The sequence below is a fragment of the Salmo salar genome, chromosome ssa15 (assembly GCF_905237065.1).
Source record: "Salmo salar chromosome ssa15, Ssal_v3.1, whole genome shotgun sequence".
NCBI classification, from domain to species: domain Eukaryota; kingdom Metazoa; phylum Chordata; class Actinopteri; order Salmoniformes; family Salmonidae; genus Salmo; species Salmo salar.
Window position 1 is genome coordinate 22,904,055 of NC_059456.1, and position 23,571 is coordinate 22,927,625.

Consider the following 23,571-nt stretch of genomic DNA (forward strand, 5'->3'; position numbering starts at 1 on the left):
CTTGTGGAAGATTACACAAAATATTTGACCCAAGTTAAACAATTTAAAGGCAATGCTACCAAATACTAATTGAGTTTACATAAACTTCAGACCCACTGGGAATGTGATGAAAGAAATAAAAGCTGAAATAAATCATTGTCTCTACAATTATTCTGACATTTCACGTTCTTAAAATAAAGTGGTGATCCTAACTGACCTAAGACAGGGAATTTCTACGATGATTAAATGTCAGGAATTGTGAAAACTGAGTTTAAATGTATTTGGCTAAGTTGTATGTAAACTTCCGACTTAACTGTATATACTGTATTTTATACCATCTATTGCACCTTGCCTCTGCCACTCGGCCATCGCTCATCATGTATTTATATGTACATATTCTCATTCACCCCTTTAGATTTGTGTTTATTAGGTAGTTGTTGGGGTGTTGTTAGATATTACTGTCGGAACTAGAAGCACAAGCATTTCTCTACACTCGCATTAACATCTACTAACCATGTGTATGTGATCAATAACATTTGATTATCTCCCTCCCTCCCTCCCCCCTCTCGCCATGTGCTGAGCTTCAAAGAGTGACCACCATGGTTTGACATCTCAGCTTCACCAGAACAGACCAGTAAGCATTTCACTTTTAGTTGTTTACAAAGCATGTAACAAATAACATTTGATAGGAGATGAGGTGAGGAGTCCAGTCTCCTCCCCATCCATGGCATAATCTACCTCCCCAACTCTGATAGATCATGCTGGTCTCACATCAACTACAGCTGCCCTGAAAAACCCTGCTAAGTTCTGTTCGGTATGAGGAAGATCAGAAGACCAGAATATTATGCTCTTTGAACTCAGCCAGCTAGATATAGCCAGCCATCCAATTATATACAGGCAGCCAGAGACAGCCAGTACAAGAGCAGAGAAGACAGTAAATCACTCAGCCATACTGGCAACTGAAGTCACAGTGTAAAATAACGTCAACTCAAGAGTTCTGAAAGTGAAAATCTAATTATGTGGAAAGATAAACATATAAGGGGAAGAGAGGGAGAGACGAGGAGAGCAAGAGGGATAGGGGGAGGTATAGGGAGGGAGGGAGGGGAGGGAGGGGTGGTATAGGGAGGGGATGGGGGGAGGTATAGGGAGGGAGGGGATGGGGAGGTATGGGAGGTATAGGGAGGAGGTATAGGGAGGGAGGAAGGGGATGGGGGGAGGGAGGGAGGGGATGGGGGGAGGTATAGGGAGGGAGGGAGGTATAGGGAGGGAGGGGGGTATAGGGAGGGAGGGAGGTAGGTATAGGGAGAGAGGGGATGGGGGAGGTATAGGGAGGGAGGGAGGGGATGGGGGGAGGTATAGGGAGGGAGGGAGGGGATGGGGGGAGGTATAGGGAGGGAGGGAGGGGATGGGGGAGTTGTCGGCACTCTAAAAGTTCAGTGTTGTCTTTTCCCCTGGAGTGTGAAATTGGGCAGGCGTTCCAGTCTGCACTTCCTGTCCCTATCTGTCCCAGGGAGGTAATAAGGGGAGGATATACGGAGGGGAGGGGAGGAGAGGAGAGGAGTAGAACAGAGGAAAGGACAAGACATTACTCGACCCTGTGTTCCAGTTTGCACTCTCTGTTCCCATCTGTCCTAGGGAGGAGAGGGGAGGTTACTGAACCTTGTGTGTTTGTGTGTGTGCGTCCGCGTGTCTCTTCATTCATTCATTCATTCATTCATTAGTTTGATAAACAGCTGATTAGTATTCTGTGCTGCTGGAGACGACTTGACCCAGAACTGTAAAACCTTTCCAGATCCCTCTTCAGATCAGAGGTGGAGACCCTGCAGCACTCTGCCCTCTCTCCCCTCTCCCCGGATAATCAGATGTGAGGGCTGTAGCATCATGTGACCAACCATACATTAGGCCAACTAGCATTACGTAACCACTAAACTACTGGTCCGTCTCGCTAAACACAGCAGAACTAGCATAACGTAACCACTAAAACCACTAAACTACTGGTCCGTCTGGCTAAACACAGCAGAACTAGCATAACGTAACCACTAAAACCACTAGACTACTGGTCCGTCTCGCTAAACACAGGTGAGCAGAAACAGCAACACAGCCAGTGTGTTTAATAACTGTAACCATTCTGTCCAGAGGGAAAAGGTTGAGGTTGCCCTGTGGTTTGGGGGTGTAGAGCGCTAGTGCGGTTTGGGGGTGTAGAGCGCTAGTGCGGTTTGGGGGTGTAGAGCGCTAGTGCGGTTTGGGGGTGTAGAGCGCTAGTGCGGTTTGGGGGATGTAGAGCGCTAGTATGGTTTGGGGGTGTAGAGCGCTAGTATGGTTTGGCTACAGTACGGAGTCGTTCCATTTCTGACTTCAAATCACTTTTTGACCACAATTACAGTTCTGATTTAGACGAAACGTTCCATACATGTTTTCTTTTATTTCACCTTTTATTTAACCAGATAGGCAAGTTGAGAACAAGTTCTCATTTACAACTGTGACCTGGCCAAGATAAAGCAAAGCAGTTTGACACATACAACAACACAGAGTTACACATGGAGTAAAACAAACATAGTCAATAATACAGTAGAAAAATAAGTCTATATACAATGTGAGCAAATGAGGTGAGATAAGGGAGGTAAAGGCATAAAAGGCCATGGTGGCAAAGTAAATACAATATAGCAAGTAAAACACTGGAATGGTAGATTTGTAGTGGAAGAAAGCGCAAAGTAAAAATATAAATAATGGGGTGCAAAGGAGCAAAATAAATACAGTAGGGGAAGAGGTAGTTGTTTGGGCTAAATTATAGATGGGCTATGTACAGGTGCAGTGATCTGCTCTGACAGCTAAAACATTCAGGAGATGAAGGTGCTCAGAGTTGACCCATTATACAGAACATGAGACATCCATGTCTTCCTCACTAGAAAAGTTAAACGGTTGAGTTGAGAGATGTCCATTGAGTGGCGGACCATTCTTGATACACACAGGAAACTGTTGAGCGTGAAAAACCCAGCAGCGTTGCAGTTCTTGACACACTCAAGCTGATTTGCCTGGCATCTACTCCCATACCCCGTTCAAAGGCACTAAAATATTTTGTCTTGCCCAATAACCCTCTGAATGGCACACATACACAATCCATTTCTCAAATCTTAAGGTCTTACCAAGGATAATTTTGCCAATTGATTTTAAGAGCCCTTCAAGAATCCCAAATAAGTGACATCACTCAAAAATTTGGACACACTTACTCATACAAGGGGTTTTCTTTATTTTTTCTATTTTCTACATTGTAGAATAATAGTGAAGACATCAGAACTATGAAATAACACATATGGAATCCTGTAGTAACCCAAAAAGTGTTAAACAAATCAAAATATATTTGAGATTCTTCAAAGTAGCCACCCTTTGCCTTGACAGCTTTACACCAGATTCATGAGGTAGTCACCTGGAATGCATTTCAATTAACAGGTGTGCCTTGTTAAAAGCTCATTTGTGGAATTTCTTTCCTTCTTAATGCATTTGAACCAATCAGTTGTGTTGTGACCATGTAGGGAGGTATACAAAAGATAGCCCTATTTGGTAGCCCTACTGTTCAGAAACTGCTCAAATCAGGCCTTCATGGTCGAATAACTGCAGAGAAACCACAACTAAAAGGACACCAATAAGAAGAAGAGACTTGCGTGGGCCAAGAAACACAAGCAATGGACATTAGACCAGTGGAAATCTGTCCTTTTGTCTGATGAGTCCAAATTTGAGATTTTTGGTTTCAACCAGTGTGTCTTTATGAGACGCAGAGAAGGTTGAATGGATGATCTCTGCATGTGTGGTTCCCACCGTGAAGCATGGAGGAGGAGGTGTGATGGTGCTTTACTGGTGACACTGTCTGTGATTTATTTACAATTCAAAGCACACCTAAGCAGCATGGCTACCACAGCATTCTGCAGCGATACGCCATCCCATCTGGTTTGCACTTAGTGGGACTATAATTTATTTTTCAACAGGACAAATGACCCAAAACACACCTCCAGGCTGTGTAAGGGCTATTTGACCAAAAAGGAGAGTGATGAAGTGCTGCATCAGATGACCTGACCGCCACAATCACCTGACCTCAACTCAATTGAGATGGTTTGGGATGAGTTGGACCGCAGAGTGAAGGAAAAGCAGCCAATAAGTGCTCAGCATATGTGGAAACTCCTTCAAGACTGTTGGAAAAGCATTCCAGGTGACTATCCTCATGAAGCTGGTTGAGAGAATGCCAAGAGTGTGCAAAGCTGTCATCAAGACAAAGGGTGGCTACATTGAAGAATCTCAAATATAAAATATATTTTTATTTGTTCAACACTTTTTTGGTTACTACATGATTCAATGTGTGTTATTTCATAGTGTTGATGTCTTCACCATTATTCTACAAAGTAGAAAATAGTAAAAAATACACTCAGTACATAGAGAAGCACAGCAGCTACATAAATAAGAACAAGCTAGAAGCTGCTAGATATAAAAGCAGCAAAGTTGAGGAGAGGGTGTTTTAAGAGTATAGATTTGGAGTAGGTGGGTGGCTGTTTGAGTTCTATAGAAGCTCTCTTGCCTTAGGGGGCTTTGGCAGTGTGGTGGAGAGAGAGAGATAGATCCAGAGGGAGAGAGAACCAGAGAGAGATAAGGAAAAAGAGCGAGAGAACCGGAAAGAGATTGATTATGGCTTTATGGGGCTCAAGCTGCAGCTCCGATCTGGAAATTACATTTTTACATTTACATTTTAGTCATTTAGCAGATGTTCTTATCCAGAGCGACTTACAGTAGTGAATGCATACATTTCATACATTTTTTTCTCCGTACTGGTCCCCCGTGGGAATCGAACCCTCAACCCTGGCATTGCAAACACCATGCTCTACCAACTGAGCCACACGGGACTAATCCAAAGCTAGTAGAAAATACTGTTCTATCATGGAGATTTAGGAGTTAAAATGAAAATGGCTTCTCATTTTAAATAACGTTAGATTAGGTGTGGTAGTCCACATGTCCTGTAGCTTGGCAGCCATTCAGGGTCATTCCCATCAAGAGTAAAACCAAAATGTATTTATCAAATCAAATGTATTTTATAAAGCCCTTTTTACATCAGCAGTTGTAAAACTACTATGGGGAAATCTTCAGAGACAATAGTAATAACATATTCTTGGATAAATACAGTAGGGTAGACCGAGGAGTACTTGGAACAGGACTGGGTCAGTGCAGGACCACCAACCAGCAGGCCTAACAGATAATCCCTCTGCCTCTCCTCTCCTCTCCTCCAACCAGCAGGCCTAACAGAGAATCCCTCTGCCTCTCCTCTCCTCCAACCAGCAGGCCTAACAGAGAATCACTCTGCCTCTCCTCTCCTCCAACCAACAGGCCTAACAGAGAATCACTCTGCCTCTCCTCTCCTCCAACCAGCAGGCCTAACAGAGAATCACTCTGCCTCTCCTCCAACCAGCAGGCCTAACAGAGAATCACTCTGCCTCTCCTCCAACCAGCAGGCCTAACAGAGAATCACTCTGCCTCTCATCCACCTCTCCACACTAACACACCAACAGGAAGTGGTGGGAAATAAAGTACCCAATTTTCATACTTGAATAAAAGTAAAGATACCTTAATAGAAAATGCCTCAAGTAAAAGTGAAAGACACACAATAAAATAGTAGAGTACAAGTATAAAAAGTATTTGGTTTTAAAATGTACTTAAGTATCAAAAGTAAAAGTTTAAATAATTTCACATTCCTTATATTAGGCAAACCAGACGGCACCATTTTCTTGTTATTTTTTTTACATTTTCGGATAGCCAGGGGCACGCTCCAACACACAGACATAATTTACAAATGAAGCATTTGTGTTTAGTGAGTCCTCCAGATCAGAGGCAGGAGATGATCACTGACGTGGTCTTCCTGTCTGGGTTGGCGCCCCCCCACTTGGGTTGTGCCGTGGCGTAGATCTTTGTGGGCTATACTCGGCCTTGTCTCAGGATGGTAAGTTGGTGGTTGAAGATATCCCTCTAGTGGTGTGGGGACTGTGCTTTGGCAAAGTGGGTGGGGTTATATCCTGCCTGTTTGGCCCTGTCCGGCCCTGTCCGGGGGTATCATCGGATGGGGCCACAGTGTCTCCCGACCCCTCCTGTCTCAGCCTCCAGTATTTATGCTGCAGTAGTTAATGTGTCGGGGGGGCTAGGGTCAGTCTGTTATATCTGGAGTATTTCTCCTGTCTTATCCAGTGTCCTGTGTTATTTTAAGTATGCTCTCTCTCTCTTTTTCTCTCTCTCGGAGGACCTGAGCCCTAGGACTATGCCTCAGGACTACCTGGCATGATGACTCCTTGCTGTCCCCAGTCCACCTGGCCGTGCTGCTGCTCCAGTTCCAACTGTTCTGCCTGCAGCTATGGAAGCCTGACCTGTTCACCGGACGTGCTACCTGTCCCAGACCTGCTGTTTTCAACTCTCTAGAGACAGCAGGAGCGGTAGAGATACTCTCAATGATCGGCTATGAAAAGCCAACTGACATTTACTCCTGAGGTGCTGACCTGTTGCACCCTCGACAACTACTGTGATTATTATTATTTGACCATGCTGTTCATTTATGAACATTTCAACATCTTGGCCATGTTCTGTTATAATCTCCACCCGGCACAGCCAGAAGAGGACTAGCCACCCCTCATAGCCTGGTTCCTCTCTAGGTTTCTTCCTTGGTTTTGGCCTTTCTAGGGAGTTTTTCATAGCCACCGTGCTTCTACACCTGCATTGCTTGCTGTTTGAGGTTTTAGGCTGGGTTTCTGTACAGCACTTTGAGATATCAGCTGATGTAAGAAGGGCTATATAAATACATTTGATGTTCCCTGTTTAGTGAGTCCTCCAGATCAGAGGCAGTAGGGATGACCAGGGATGCTCTCTTGAAAAATGTGTGAATTGGACCATTTTCCTGTCATGTTAAGCAATTAAAATGTAACGAGTACTTTTAGGTATCAGGGAAAATGTATGGAGTAAAAAGTACATTATATTCTTCAGGAATGTAGTGAAGTAAAAGTTGTCAAAAACATAAATAGTAAAGTACAGATACCCCCAAAAATACTACTTAAGTAGTACTTTAAAGTATTTATACACCATTGTCAACAGGTTAGCTAATCTAAGCCAATCACAGACGAATACTGAATAGCTAAACGCCCATTTTCTAAGGAAGTGGGGGAGAGAGACCGAGAGAGAAAAAAAAAAAACTGGTGGTGTAATTAAAAGGAAATAAAAAGAAAACTACTTCATATTCATCATCTCTAGCCCCACCGCAACATCAACATTTGTGAAAATGGTGTGTTTCTGTCTTGTTGTAAAAAAGGGCTGTGAGGGGCATCTAGCTACTGTACTGAGGACCAGAGCGGTGCATATTGATACAGTACTGAGGACCAAAGCGGTGCATATTGATACAGTACTGAGGACCAGAGCGGTGCATATTGATACTCTACTGAGGATCAGCCAGGACCCAAGAGGTGCATCTAGCTACTGTACTGAGGACCAGCCAGGATCAGAGAGGGGGGGGGAGAGAGGGGACAGTGTTTTACTTACAAGTGCTCACCTGACACCTATATTACAGCTAGGGATGCACAATATATCAGTAAGCATATCGGAATCAGACAATATTAGCTAAAAATGCCAACATCGGCCCGATGTCTAGTTTAACGCCGATGTGCAAAACCGATGTCAAAGCTGACGTGCATACCTATACAACGTAGGTAGATGAAGTCCATACCTATATAACATGCATACCTATACAACGTAGGTGGATGAGGTCCATACCTATATAACATGCATACCTATACAACGTAGGTAGATGAGGTCCATACCTATATAACATGCATACCTATACAACGTAGGTAGATGAGGTCCATACCTATATAACATGCATACCTATACAACATAGGTAGATGAGGTCCATACCTATATAACATGCATACCTATACAACGTAGGTAGATGAGGTCCATACCTATATAACATAGGTAGATGACGTAATGACGGCACGAAAAATACAGCGCTACACAGAACAGCAGAAAAATACTAAGTGCACACTTCCAACAACTAAACAAGTTCAAGTCCAGCAGTCATTTGAAAGAGTAAGAACATTTCAGCGAGACGACTCAAAAGGCGAAATCCATTAAACGCCACGATAATGGAATTCATTGACCTTGACAATCAACCGGTCTCTGTCGTGGATGATGTTGGCTTTTGCCAACTGGTCGAGCACCTCAAGCATCGGTACACACTACCAAGTAGGCGCTATTTTTCAGATGTTGCCCTACCGGAGTTACACAGTATTGCTGAAACACACATACATGAGCTACTTGCTATGGGCGTTACTGCTATTAGCTTCACGACTGACATTTGGACCAGCGACATCAGCCCCCATGAGCATGCTGAGTCTGACAGCACAGTGGGTCGACGAGGATTTCGTACTGAGGAAAGCCGTATTGCATGCTCAAGAACGTGCTGGTTCTCATACCGCTGCAGACATTTCAATGGCGTTTGAGAACATGTTTGAAACTTGGAAACATGAACACACTCCTAGCGCCATTCGAACAACTGACTGGAGAAATAAGCTTATCAACGGTGTCTGTAGCAGACGTGATACCCTCTGTCATGGTATTGAAACACCTGCTCAACAAATCTGCCCACACAGACAGTGGGGTTAACTTCCAAAAGTACTCTACAAGAGGCTGTGAACAAGTGATTCGGTGACATTCTCTCTGAGCCTCTTTACTGTGTCGCCACCATGCTCGACGCTAGGTACAAGGACCGCTACTTCGATGCAGACAAGAAATAGGGTTTAGGTGAAACCGAGGAAGAAGCCACGGACAGACAGAGCTGAAACTTCACTGCTTGACTTTTATGATGAAATCCTGGTTGAGAATGAAACGACTGAACAAATGATTTTTGATTTTGATGATGTTTTACTGGTAATGGGGACATATGTAAATGCCAACAAAATAACTTTTTGGGTCAGTGTGTGTGTGCACACGTGTGTTTCAACTATATTTAACTGTACTAGAATGCTTTAAAAAGCCGCTAAAATTTTAAATAACGGTGATCGGTATTGGTTTTTTTTTGGCAAAGAGAATATTGGATACCGGTATCGGCCAGAAATGTCATATAGATGGATCCCTAACTACAGCATATCAACACATGTACTACTGCAGAACAACTCATTACAATGCACATGACTTACATAAACGGAGTGGACAAAACATTAAGAACACCTTCCGAATATGGAGGTGCAGCTCCAACTTTTTGTCCTTAGAACAGCCTCAATTCGTCAGGGCATGGGACTCTACAAGGTGTCGAAAGCATTCCACAAGGATGCTGGCCCATGTTGACTCCAATGCTTCCCACATTCTTGATACACACGGGAAAACTGTTGAACGTGAAAAACCCAGCAGCGGTGCAGTTCTTGACAGACTCAAACCAGTGCACCTGGCACTAACTACAATACCATACCCCGTTCAAAGGCACTTCAATCTTTTGTCTTGCCCATTCACCCTCTCAATGGCTCACATACAATGTCTCAAGGCTTTAAAAAAAAATAATAATCCTACTTTAACTTGTCTCCTCCCCTTCATCTACACTGATTGAAGTGGATTTAACAAGAGAAATCAATAAAATATCATAGCTTTAACCTGGATTCACCTGGTCAGTCTGTGTCATGGAAAGAGCATAATGTTCTCCATGTTGTTGTCATGTTGCTACCTTGCTATGTTGTCGTCTTAGGTCTCTCTTTATGTAGTGTTGTGATGTGTGTTTTGTCCTATATTTACATGTTATTTAAAAAATATATATATTTATTTATATTGTATTTATTATTTCTTTTTTATCCCAGGCACCCGTCCCTGGAGGAGGCCTTTTGGTAGGCCGGCATTGTAAATAAACATTTGTTCTTAACTGACTTTCCTAGTTAAATAAAAAGGTTAAATAAAAATAATAATACAAATAAAATGTTTTGTACAGTGTATTTCACCTCAAATCTTAAGCATGACCCTTTAATCACTATTTAGAGATGGAGGGAGAGGGAGAGCGAGAGAGAGAGAGAAACAAAGAAACAGGGTATAGGAACTATTGCCTGGATCTCCAAAATGGCGTCTATGTGGCTCTGTTTGGCCATAGTGTGTGATCTACCCTGTATCCGTGCAGCACTGACGGTGCAACTGTGGTGCCAGTGAAGAGGAGTGGGACGGAAAGACTTGAGGAGCGATTCCTCTCATACCATGTCTGCCTGCGTGTGAATGCATGTCGCGATGCCTCCGTGTTCGCCTGCGTCACCAAATGGCACCCTATTCCCTATATTGTACACTACTTTTGACCAGAGCCCAATGGCACCCTATTCAATATATAGTACACTACTTTTGACCAGAGCCCTATGGCACCCTATTCCCTACACAACTTTTGACCAGAGCCCTATGGCACCCTATTCCCTACACAGTACACTACTTTTGACCAGGGCCCATAGGGTAATAGTGCACTATGTAGTCAATAGCTTCCCATTTGGGACTCTCCCTCCGACATCTTTTTCATGATACAGTGATGACAGATGGTGATAACTGACTCTAGGATCTCAAAACATTCCTACATCAGTTACATCTCTCAAAACGTGTCAACAGACAAAACATTCTCACGGTAAGGGGTTGCGCTCATCTCTCTCTCAATTCAATTCAAGGGCCTTTATTAGCATGGGAAACATATGTTAACATTGCCAAAGCAAGTGAAGTAGATAATATACAAAAGTGAAATAAACAAAAATGAACAGTAAACATTACATTCAGAAGTTTCAAAAAAATATAGACATTACAAATGTCATTATGTCTATATACAGTGTTGTAACAATGTACAAATGGTTAAAGTACAAAAAGGAAAATAAATAATCATAAATATGGGTTGTATTTACAATGGTGTTTGTTCTTCACTGGTTGCCCTTTTCTTGTGGCAACAGGTCACAAATATTGCTGCTGTGATGGCACACTGTGGTATTTCACCCAGTAGATATGGGAGTTTATCCAAAATTGGGTTTGTTTTCGAATTCTTTGTGGATCTGTGTAGTCTGAGGGAAATATGTGTCTCTAATATGGTCATACATTTGGCAGAAGGTTAGGAAGTGCAGCTCAGTTTCCACCTCATTTTGTGGGCAATGTGAACATAGCCTGTCTTCTCTTGAGAGCCAGGTCTGCCTATCGAGGCCTCTCTCAATAGCAAGGCTATGCTCACTGAGTCTGTACATAGTCAAGGATTTCCTTAAGTTTGGGTCAGTCACGGGGGGGGGTCTCTCCCTCTCTCGCACCCTGGTTATGGTTGGTCTGTGCCTTACCGTCTTTCTGCAGGAATGAGAAGTCTATTTGTAGTGTTGGCTTTAGCCCGTAACAGCATAGAGCAGTGATTGTCCTGTCAGGAGAAATCCTTCTCCTTCCTACACCTTTCCTCTCTGGACTGTCCTGCTGTGCTGAGAGGAAAGGTTGTATGGTCAGCAATTGACTGTAGGAGCCAGCTGTGCTCTAAGGGGGGTTGAACTTATGCCAGCCTATGTACAGATGGCCAATCGACCCAGTTCTATACAAGGCTAAGGTTGTGTATGGTAGACGGTATTCAGCAGTTAGGCGAGTGTGTATGGTAGACGGTATTCAGCAGTTAGGCGAGTGTGTATGGTAGACGGTATTCAGCAGTTAGGCGAGTGTGTATGGTAGACGGTATTCAGCAGTTAGGCGAGTGTGTATGGTAGACGGTATTCAGCAGTTAGGCGAGTGTGTATGGTAGACGGTATTCAGCAGTTAGGCGAGTGTGTATGGTAGACCGTATTCAGTAGTTAGGCGAGTGTGTATGGTAGACCGTATTCAGTAGTTAGGCGAGTGTGTATGGTAGACCGTATTCAGTAGTTAGGCGAGTGTGTATGGTAGACCGTATTCAGTAGTTAGGCGAGTGTGTATGGTAGACCGTATTCAGTAGTTAGGCGAGTGTGTATGGTAGATTTGTATTCAGTAGTTAGGCGAGTCTGTATGGTAGACCGTATTCAGTAGTTAGGCGAGTCTGTATGGTAGATTTGTATTCAGTAGTTAGGCGAGTGTGTATGGTAGACGGTATTCAGTAGTTAGGCGAGTGTGTATGGTAGACGGTATTCAGTAGTTAGGCGAGTGTGTATGGTAGACCGTATTCAGTAGTTAGGCGAGTGTGTATGGTAGACCGTATTCAGTAGTTAGGCGAGTGTGTATGGTAGACCGTATTCAGTAGTTAGGCGAGTGTGTATGGTAGACCGTATTCAGTAGTTAGGCGAGTCTGTATGGTAGATTTGTATTCAGTAGTTAGGCGAGTCTGTATGGTAGACGGTATTCAGTAGTTAGGCGAGTGTGTATGGTAGACGGTATTCAGTAGTTAGGCGAGTGTGTATGGTAGACCGTATTCAGTAGTTAGGCGAGTCTGTATGGTAGACTTGTATTCAGTAGTTAGGCGAGTCTGTATGGTAGACCGTATTCAGTAGTTAGGTGAGTCTGTATGGTAGACCGTATTCAGTAGTTAGGCGAGTCTGTATGGTAGGATCTGCTATGTTGAAGCCAGCTGCTCCTTTTCTCATTCCTGACCAGGGTCATAGAAATGCAAACTCAGTCAGAAGATGTAACCTAGCTTTTCAATGTCCACCATATTTGCACCAAAAGTTCCAACTTCCAAGACAATGAAATTTTGGTCAGAATACAGATTAGAATATTTTTGTTCTGGAATGTTTGGAGCCAATACGGAATGAACGTTTGCTAACTTTGTATGAATTATAGAAGAGCTCTGGCTTTGAGGTCGACCAACCAGTAAAGTCTGGCCAACAGCATATCTTCCTCTCCTGAGAGCGAGGGGCGGGTCAGAGTGGGTTAACACTGTCAGATCTGTCAACACCGGACAGGAAACACACTAAAGCCACCTCTGGTCCACTTCCTGTATCCTCTCCCAGGTTAAGGAAGTTTGAAAAGGGACAGGTTGTTCAGAATAGACAAGAGGGCCAACCTCAGTGGGGTGGGTTTTCAAACATAACAGAAATGCTATTTATAAAGGATGATATGCACTATAAAGAGATGCAAAGTCCTTGGTCACTTTTCAAGAGCATCTTATGGTAGACCATTTACTACAATAAGGTCAAGCTGAGGTCTACTGCTTTCAGTTTCAGAGTCAAAGTTAATACATTTTGGTTCCTGTCCAAGGCCTCCAGCCGTTGCAGACCAAGGCCTCCAGCCGTTGCAGACCAAGGCCTCCAGCCGTTGCAGACCAAGGCCTCCAGCCGTTGCAGACCAAGGCCTCCAGAGCAGATGGAAATTAGTGGGGGTGTCGGGTGCTGGGTGAAAACGAATGTGTCCACAGACAGATTGGTACAGATTGTGAGTGAAGAGAAAGTGTGAGAGAGAGTGAAAGAGAGAGAGAGAGAGAGAGAGAGAGAGAGAGAGTGGCAGAGAGGGAGGGGGTGCACAAAGTAATGACTCTTCACTCCATGTGAAAGAGTGTGGGAGTGGAAGGAGCGCAGATAGGGCGGTAGAGCGAGATATACAGGAAGATAGAGAGCATTGCCATAGAGAAAAATACAGAGATATTGAGAGAGAGAGCGCGAGAGAACGAGAGAGAGAGTCAGTCAGCATAGCTAGGGGTCAGTCAACAGCGACCTCTCGTCTCATCTGGGAGGAATGAGAAAGGACACAGACATCTAGAGTCCTCAGGCACATTCTCACTACACAACAACTAGAATACACACAGAACACTGTATCATGACCTCAACATCACGGAGAAGCACAATACACTCCTCCTGTAACACTGTATCAAGGCCAGAATATAAGGGCAGCTCTTGACTGCAGAGCAAACAACTGGAGAACTACAAGCTTTCCTAGAACGACAATACACTCATAACAGTGGATCAAGTCTGAACTAGGGTACATTACACTGCTATAACCCTGTACCAGCCATGTGGATAAATAACTGGACCATATGCTGCCATGACAGTCTTTATCTGAAGAGGTTAAAGGTGTTGAAGGAGATCTGGGAAACGCTACACTAGGTGGGTGAGTTTTTGGCTCAGGCACGTGATGTTAGCCAAAGGGGGTCCTCTGTAACAGCTGCAGACCATGTTTAAAAAAAATAAAAAATTAAAAAAAGGTTGTCCCAAACAAAGTGTCAGAGAACAATAGGTTACTGTGTCTGGGACAGAATCGACAGGAAGTAGGCCTCTACAGCATTCCTCCACATACTATACAGCACTTGACAGACAGTGTGACACTACAGGCTGGCTACTAGGATCACTGACTGGCATCCCACTGACTGGCATCCCACATGAGTCTATACAAATCAAAATCAAACTTTTTTTAGTCACATGGGCCGAATACAACAAGTGTAGAAATTACAGTGAAGCGCTTACTTACCAGCCCTTAACCAACAGTGCAGTTCAAGAAGAGTTAAGAAAATATTTACCAAATAAACTCAAGAAAGACTTTTTTTAAATAATAAAAAGTAACACCATAACAATAACAAGGCTATCTACAGGGGGTACAGGTTAGAGGTACATTTGTACATGTAGGTAGGGGTAAAGTGACTATGCATAGATTATAAACAGCGAGTATCAACAGTATAAAACCAAATGGGGGGGGGGGGGTCAATGTAAATAGTCCAGTGGCTATTTGATTAATTGTTCAGCAGTCTTATGGCTTGGGGGTAGAAGCTGTTAAGGAGCCTTGTGGTCCAAGACTTGGCACTCTGGTACCAGCTTGCTGTGCGGTAGAGAGAAAACAGTCTATGACTTGGGTGACTGGAGTCTCTGACAATTTTATGAGCTTTCCTCTGACACTGCCTGGTATATAGGTCCTGGATAGCAGGAAGCTTGGCCCCAGTGATGTACTGGGCAGTACGCACTACCCTCTGTAGTGCCTTACGGTCAGATGCCGAGTAGATGCCATACCAGGCGGTGATGCAACCGGTCAGGATGCTCTCGATGGTGCAGCTGTAGAACCTTTTGAGGATCTGAGGACTCATGCCAAATCTTTTCAGTCTCCTGAGGGGGAAAAGGTTTTGTCGTGCCCTCTTCACAACTGTTTTGGTATGTTTGGACCATCGTTGGTGATGTGGACACCAAGGAACTTGAAACTTTCGACCCGCTCCACTACAGCCCCGTCGATGTTAATGAGGGCGTGTTCAGCCCGCCTTTTGGTGTAGTCCACGATCAGCTCCTTTGTCTCGCTCACATTGAGGGAGAGGTTGTTGTCCTGGCACCACACTGCCAGTTCTCTGACCTCCTCCCTATAGGCTGTCTCATTGTTGTCGGTGATCAGGCCTACTACTGTTGTGACGCCAGCAAACTTAAAGGTGTTGGAGTCGTGTTTGGCCATGCAGTTATGGGTGAACAGCGAGTACAGGAGGGGACTAAGTACACACCCCTGAGGGGCTCCAGTGTGGCAAACGTGTCGTTGCCTATCCTTACCGCCTGGGGGCGGCCCGTCAGGAAGTCCAGGTTCCGGTTGCAGAGGGAGGTGTTTAGTCCCAGGGTCCTTAGCTTAGTGATGAGCTACGTGGGCACTATGGTGTTGAATGCTGAGCTGTAGTCAATGAATAGCATTCTCACATAGGTGTTCCTTTTGTCCAGGTGAGAAAGGGCAGTGTTGAGTGCGATTGAGATTGCGTCATCTGTCGGGGCGGTATGCGAATTGGAGTGAGTCTTGGATTTCTGGGATAATTGTGTTGATGTGAGCCATGACCAGCCTTTCAAAGCACTTCATGGCTACCGACGTGAGTGCTACGGAGTGGTAATCATTTAGGCAGAGTCCCTGTGCCCAAGGAAGGGAAGGTAACATGGTGGTCTGTTTGATACATGTAGGTATTACAGACTCAGACAGGGAGAGGTTGAAAATGTCAGTGAAGACACTTGCCAGTTGGTCCGTGCATGCTTTGAGTACACGTCCTGGAAATCCGTCTGGCCCAGCGGCTTTGTGAATGTTGATCTGTTTAAAAGGTCTTGCTCACGTCGGCTACCACACAGTCATCCAGAACAGCTGGTGCGCCTGACTGTGTAGGTCTATACAATACTACCGACGGGTGTAGGTCTATACAGTACTACCGACGGGTGTAGGTCTGGTGTAGGTCTATACCAGTACTACTGATGGGTGTAGGCCAACGTGTTTTCAGCACTTTTATTACCCTGACTGATCAAAACTAACTTTCTCGTCTGCTGAGAAATAATGTTTGGAACATCAAAATCGCAGTATCGAAACGTGAGAATCACAATACATTACGTATCCTCACCCAAGTATCGTGATAACATTGTGAGGTCCCTGGCAATTCCCAGCCCATTTCACCTGCTCTCTCCCTCTCCACTTTACAGTACAACTGTTTGTGTGAATGTGGGAGGGTGAGTAGGAGGAGAACGATAGCAGATTTCCGAGACCACAGTGCCAGCAACGATGGAGGAGAGGAAGGGGAGAGTGAAAGCGTTTTCTAGAACACTATGTGCTATTCTACCCTGAGAGAAAATGAGGGTCGCCTACTCACTACTTTCCTCCCATAAAAAAATAATTGTCATTGAAAGACAAAAAGGCCCATGAGTCTGAAGGTAAAGGTAATGAGCTCTGCTGAAGTGGTTGAGGGAGGGAGGGAGAGAGGACATCTGACTGATACAGCCTTTTAGGGAGACAGAAAAAGATCTCAATAGCTGTACTATATTTTGTACAATTATTAGTGGATTTGATCAAATCCACAGACACATTTGACCCTTATCTAAGCCCCGCCCCAGAATTTTGGGCAACCAATCGCAGCGGTCCAATGGATAGCAACTGTCGTCGAGTCCGACACCTTGAACAAGTGCACGTTTAAAAAAAAAAAAACGCATAAAAGCCAGTGAGGTATATGGCAAAAACTGAGTTTTCTTTAACCATCTAAGGTCGATGTCCACGCCCCCGCGGAAATCTAATTAGTATCATTTTTTAAAAGAAAATTTAAATCTCCCTAAAATTCTGTCAGTTAAGCATGGGATGTGTCTCAATCCACCGCATCCGCCTATTTACCGCTTCCACATCAAATCAAATTTTATTTGTCACATTCGCCGAATACAACAGGTAGACCTTACAATGAAATGCTTACGAGCCCTCAACTAACAATGCAGTTAAGAAAATACCAAAAAAAGTAAAAGATAAGATAAACAAATAATTAAAGGGACAGCAGTAAAATAACAATAGTGGGGCTATATACAGCGGGTACCGGTTCAGAGTCAATGTGTCATGTGCGGGGGCACCAGTGTTGAGGTAATTGAGGTAATTATGTACATGCAGGTAGGGTTAATGAAGTGGCTATGCATAGATAATAACAGAGTAGCAGCAGTGTAGGGGGGGTGCAAATAGTCTGGGTAGCCATTTGATTAGCTGTTCAGGAGTCTTATGGCTTGGGGGTAGAAGCTGTTTAGAAGCCTCTTGGACCTAGACGTGGTGCTCCGGTACCGCTTGCAGTGCGGTAGCAGAGAGAACAGTCTATGACTAGGGTGACTGTAGTCAGAATTTTTAGGGCCTTCCTCTGACACCGCCTGGTATAGAGGTCCTGGATGGCAGGAAGCTTGGCCCCAGTGATGTACTGGGCCGTACGCACTACCCTCTGTAGTGCCTTGCGGTCTGAGGCCAAGCAATTGCCATACCAGGCAGTGATGCAACCCGTTGGGATGCTCTCGATGGTGCAGCCGTAAAACCCTTTGAGGATCTGAGGACCCATAACAAATCTTTTCAGTCTCCTGAGGGTGAATAGGTTTTGTCGTGCCCTCCTCACGACTATCTTGATGTGCATGGACCATGTTAGTTTGTTGGTGATGTAGAAGCCAAAGAACTTGAAGCTCTCAACCTTCTCCACTACTGCCCCATCGATGAGAACCATGGCTTCTGGTTGGGGTATGTATGTACAGTCACTGTGGGGGTGACGTCCTCGATGCACTTATTGATAAAGCCAGTGACTGATGGTGTACTCCTCAATGCCATCGGAGGGATCCCGGAACATATTCCAGTCTGTGCTAGCAAAACAGTCCTGTAGCTTAGCATCTGTTTCATCTGACCACCTTTTTATTGATCGAGTCACTGGTGATTCCTGCTTTAATTTTGCTTGTAAGCAGGAATCAGGAGGATAGCGTTATGGTCAGATTTGCCAAATGGAAGGCGAGCTTTGTATGCGTCTCTGTGTGTGGAGTAAAGGTGGTCTAGAATTGTTTCCCCTCTGGTTGCACGTTTAACATGCTGATAGAAATTAGGTTAAACTGATTTAAGTTTCCCTGCATTAAAGTCACTGGCCACCAGGAGCGCCGCCTCTGGATGAGCGTTTTCCTGTTTGCTTATGGCGGAATACAGCTCATTGAGTGCAGTTTTAGTGCCAGCCTCGGTCTGTGATGGTATGTAGACTGCTACAAAAAAATACTGATCTACAGCTCATCTACAGTTTATCATGAGATACTCTACCTCAGGCGAGCAAAACTTTGAGACTTCCTTAGATATCGTGCACCAGCTGTTTACATAAATGCATAGGCCCCCGCCCCATGTATTACCAGAGGCTGCTGCTCTGTCTTGTATAACCCGCAAGCTGTGTGTTCTTAATGTCGTCGTTCAGCAACGACTTGGTGAAACGTAAGATATTACAGTTTTTAATGTCCCGTTGGTAGGACATATGTGCTTTCAGCTTGTCCCATTTATTTTCCAGCGATTGAACGTTTGCTAGCAGAACGGAAGGCAAGGGCAGATTAGCCACTCGTCACCTGACCCCCGCAAGGCACCCGGATCTTGTGCCTCGAAATCTCAGATTACTTGTCCAGTGAATCACGGGGATTGGGGCCTGGTCGGGTGTCTGCAATATATCCCTCGCGTCCGACTCATTGAAGAACTCCTCGTCCAATTTTTTTTTTTTTTTTTTTTAATGGCTAAATAATTTAAACAGGTCACCAGGGGTACTTGCTACTTTGGTTAATGAAATGCAGAGCCCATTGGAACATTTTTTTCATTCCTAAATTACACTTTGTTACATCGTTTGCTAGCGCAGCTGGTTAGCTAGCTCAGTCTCACTGAACACCAAACGCTGCTAACGCTATCTAGCTAGCCACTTAATATAACTTGTTTTCTCAAAATGTTAGCTAGCTATGTTAGCAATGTTATGAATAAAACTCACATCTGCTGTCGACATCAGGATACGATTTGAGAGCACTAGTTAGCTCCAAATGTTGTCGTAGCTTTGACTGCATGCTGACAGTGAATTCAGAGACATTCAGTGGCTAGATACACTACAACCATAATTTGACCAGATTCCCGTTATTGTAATTGTAATGACAGTCCACCACAACATACCCAATAGTTTCCTGATTAGCGAGGAGTAGTCTGTGTTTAATTGCATTGTGTATTAGAAACAAACTTTGAGATCATTGCGAGGGGATTTCGCCAGCGGTTGGTATGGGGAAATCAGCTTCAAGGGTTAATGTTGACTGAGGTTGCAACAGTAACCAGGGGGCCAGTGGTTGGTATGGGGAAATCAGCTTCAAGGGTTAATGTTGACTGAGGTTGCAACAGTAACCAGGGGGCCATTGGTTGGTATGGGGAAATCAGCTTCACGGGTTAATGTTGTCAGGTTGCAACAGTAACCAGGGGGCCAGTGGTTGGTATGGGGAAATCAGCTTCACGGGTTAATGTTGACTGAGGTTGCATCAGCAACCAGGGGGACAGTGGTTGGCAAAGGGTACATCTTCTAATAAAAAAGACAAAATTGACTTCACATAACATCCCACTGGTCTAAGATAAGAATAGAAGCTCTTTTCAACTACACTGCTAGAAAAGAACAGCAGTATCCTTGACAACCAACCCAGTGCTAGAAGTCAAAAGAGAATTTGAAACACTGCAGAAAAGCACAGTTTATTAACAGTCAGTGAAAGAAATTGACACTTAAAGCAACGTTAAGGCAACGTTTGTCTAGTACTTACAGGCTCCTGTCCTGTCCTGTGTGTCAGTCTCAGGATAATCTGAAAGAAAAAAGGAGGAACATTTTTGGACCAAAACAGGAACTATAAGAATATAATCATGGGAACTTCACATTACCCCTTTGAGAGTAAACTTGGCTGACAGGGCAGAACTAAAAGAGATTAATGAAATAACACATCCAAAAATAAGAGGCTGACCGATATGGGATTTTTGGGTCTGATAGCGATTTTAGGGAGGCAAGTCACCAATATATCTACCAATATATGGTATTTTAGAGGTGAAATGATAAACCGACCGTTTCATTAACAAATTGTGCTCCAAAGGATTAACAGATACTGTACTCATTTACGATAGCAAATTTCAATTTACAAAAAAAAAAAACAATGACGTTTTCGTCTTTTGAGCTTCTAGTCATGAAATCTATGCAGCCTACTCACTCACTTTTTATAGCTACTGTTTACAGGCCTCCTGGGCGATATGCAGTGTTCCTCACTGAGTTCCTATCGGATCTTGTAGTCATAGCAGATAATATTCTAATTTTTGGTGACTTTAACATTCACATGGAAAAGTCCACAGACCCACTCCAAAAGGCTTTCGGAGCCATCATCGACTCAGTGGGTTTTGTCCAACATGTCTCTGGACCTACTCACTGCCACAGTCATACCCTGGACCTAGTTTTGTCCCATGGAATAAATGTTGTGGATCTTAATGTTTTTCCTCATAATCCTGGATTATCGGACCACCATTTTATTGCGTTTGCAATCGCAACAAATAATCTGCTCAGACCCCAACCAAGGAGCATTAAAAGTCGTGCTATAAATTTTCAGACAACCCAAAGATTCCTTGATGCCCTTCCAGACTCCCTCTGCCTACCCAAGGACGTCAGAGGACAAAAATCAGTTAACCACCTAACCCAGGAACTCAATTTAACCTTGCGCAATACCCTAGATGCAGTTGCACCCCTAAAAATTAAAAACATCTGTCATAAGAAACTAGCTCCCTGCTATACAGAAAATACACAAGCTCTGAAGCAAGCTTCCAGAAAATTGGAACGGAAATGGTGCCACACCAAACTGGAAGTCTTCCGACTAGCTTGGAAAGACAGTACCGTGCAGTATCGAAGAGCCCTCACTGCTGCTCGATCATCCTATTTTTCCAACTTAATTGAGGAAAATAAGAACAATCCGAAATTTCTTTTTGATACTGTCGCAAAGCTAACTAAAAAGCAGCCTTCGCAAATGGAGGATGGCTTTCACTTCAGCAGTAATACATTTATGAACTTCTTTGAGGAAAAGATCATGATCATTAGAAAGCAAATTACGGACTCCTCTTTAAATCTGGGTATTCCTCCAAAGCTCCATTGTCTTGAGTCTATACAACTCTGCCAGGACCTAGAATCAAGGGAGATACTAAAGTGTTTTAGTACTATATCTCTTGACACAATGATGAAAATAATCATGGCCTCCAAACCCTCAAGCTGCATACTGGACCCTATTCCAACTAAACTACTGAAAGAGCTGCTTCCTGTGCTTGGCCCTCCTATGTTGAACATAATAAACGGCTCCCTATCCACCGGATGTGTACCAAGCTCACTAAAAAAGTGGCAGTAATAAAGCCTCTCTTGAAAAAGCCAAATCTTGACCCAGAAATTATAAAAAATTATCGGCCTATATCGAATCTTCCATTCCTCTCAAAAAAATTGAAAAAGCTGTTGCACAGCAACTCACTGCCTTCCTAAAGACAAACGATGTATACGAAACGCTTCAGTCTGGTTTTAGACCCCATCATAACACTGAGACTGCACTTGTGAAGGTGGTAAATGACCTTTTAATGACGTCAGACCGAGGCTCTGCATCTGTCCTCGTGCTCCTAGATCTTAGTGCCGCTTTTGATACCATCGATCACCACATTCTTTTGGAGAGATTGGAAACCCAAATTGGTCTACATGGACAAGTTCTGGCCTGGTTTAGATCTTATCTGTCGGAAAGATATCAGTTTGTCTCTGTGAATGGTTTGTCCTCTGACAAATCAATTGTAAATTTCGGTGTTCCTCAAGGTTCCGTTTTAGGACCACTATTGTTTTCACTATATATTTTACCTCTTGGGGATGTCATTCGAAAACATAATGTTAAATTTCACTGCTATGCGGACGACACACAGCTGTACATTTCAATTTCAAGCACCAAAATTGCCCTCGCTAGAAGCCTGTGTTTCAGAAATAAAGAAGTGGATGGCTGCAAACTTTCTACTTTTAAACTCGGACAAAACAGAGATGCTTGTTCTAGGTCCCAAGAAACAAAGAGATCTTCTGTTGAATCTGACAATTAATCTGGATGGTTGTACAGTCGTCTCAAATAAAACTGTGAAGGACCTCGGCGTTACTCTGGACCCTGATCTCTCTTTTGAAGAACATAAAGAATGTTTCAAGGACAGCTTTTTTCGATCTACGTAACATTGCAAAAATCAAACTTTCTGTCCAAAAATGACGCAGAAAAATTAATACATGCTTTTGTTACTTCTAGGCTGGACTACTGCAATGCTCTACTTTCTGGCTACCCGGATAAAGCACTAAACAAACTTCAGTTAGTGCTAAATACGGCTGCTAGAATCCTGACTAGAACCAAAAAATTTTATCATATTACTCCAGTGCTAGCCTCCCTACACTGGCTTCCTGTTAAGGCAAGGGCTGATTTCAAGGTTTTACTGCTAACCTACAAAGCATTACATGGGCTTGCTCCTACCTATCTTTCCGATTTGGTCCTGCCGTACATACCTACACGTACGCTACGGTCACAAGACGCAGGCCTCCTGATTGTCCCTAGAATTTCTAAGCAAACGGCTGGAGGTAGGGCTTTCTCCTATAGAGCTCCATTTTTATGGAATGGCCTGCCTACCAATGTGAGAGACGCAGACTCAGTCTCAACCTTTAAGTCTTTACTGAAGACTTATCTCTTCAGTAGGTCCTATGATTAAGTATAGTCTGGCCCAGGAGTGTGAAGGTGAACGGAAAGGCTGGAGCAACGAACCGCCCTTGCTGTCTCTGCCTTGCCGGTTCCCCTCTTTCCACTGGGATTCTCTGCCTCTAACCCTTTTACAGGGGCTGAGTCACTGGCTTACTGGTGTTCTTCCATGCCGTCCATGGGAGGGGTGCGTCACTTGAGTGGGTTGAGTCACTGACGTGGTCTTCCTGTCTGGGTTGGCGCCCCCCCTTGGGTTGTGCCATGGCGGAGATCGTTGTGGGCTATACTCGGCCTTGTCTTAGGACGGTAAGTTGGTGGTTGGAGACATCCCTCTAGTGGTGTGGGGGCTGTGCTTTGGCAAAGTGGGTGGGGTTATATCCTGCCTGTTTGGCCCTGTCCGGGGTATCATCAGATGGGGCCACAGTGTCTTCTGATCCCTCCTGTCTCAGCCTCCAGTATTTATGCTGCAGTAGTTTATGTGTCGGGGGCTAGGGTCAGTCTGTTACATCTGGAGTATTTCTCTTGTCTTATCCGGTGTCCTGTGTGAATTTAAATATGCTCTCTCTAATTCTCTCTTTCTTCTTCTCGGAGGACCTGAGCCCTAGGACCATGCCTCAGGACTACCTGGTATGATGACTCCTTGCTGTCCCCAGTCCACCTGGCCGTGCTGCTGCTC

The 23,571-nt window shown here is 44.1% G+C and overlaps 1 protein-coding gene across 4 annotated transcripts in view; it reads right to left on the reverse strand.

The window, feature by feature from the left end:
• The window catches only part of LOC106571085 (signal-induced proliferation-associated 1-like protein 1), a 411,827-nt gene that overhangs the window by 97,213 nt on the left and 291,043 nt on the right, over window positions 1-23,571 (reverse strand). For all 4 annotated transcript variants that reach the window (XR_001320847.2, XR_001320848.2, XM_014143753.2 and 1 more), the window contains exon 2: window positions 19,938-19,976. The gene's annotated coding sequence lies outside the window, so the exon portion shown is untranslated. The remainder of the gene's footprint in view (window positions 1-19,937; window positions 19,977-23,571) is intronic.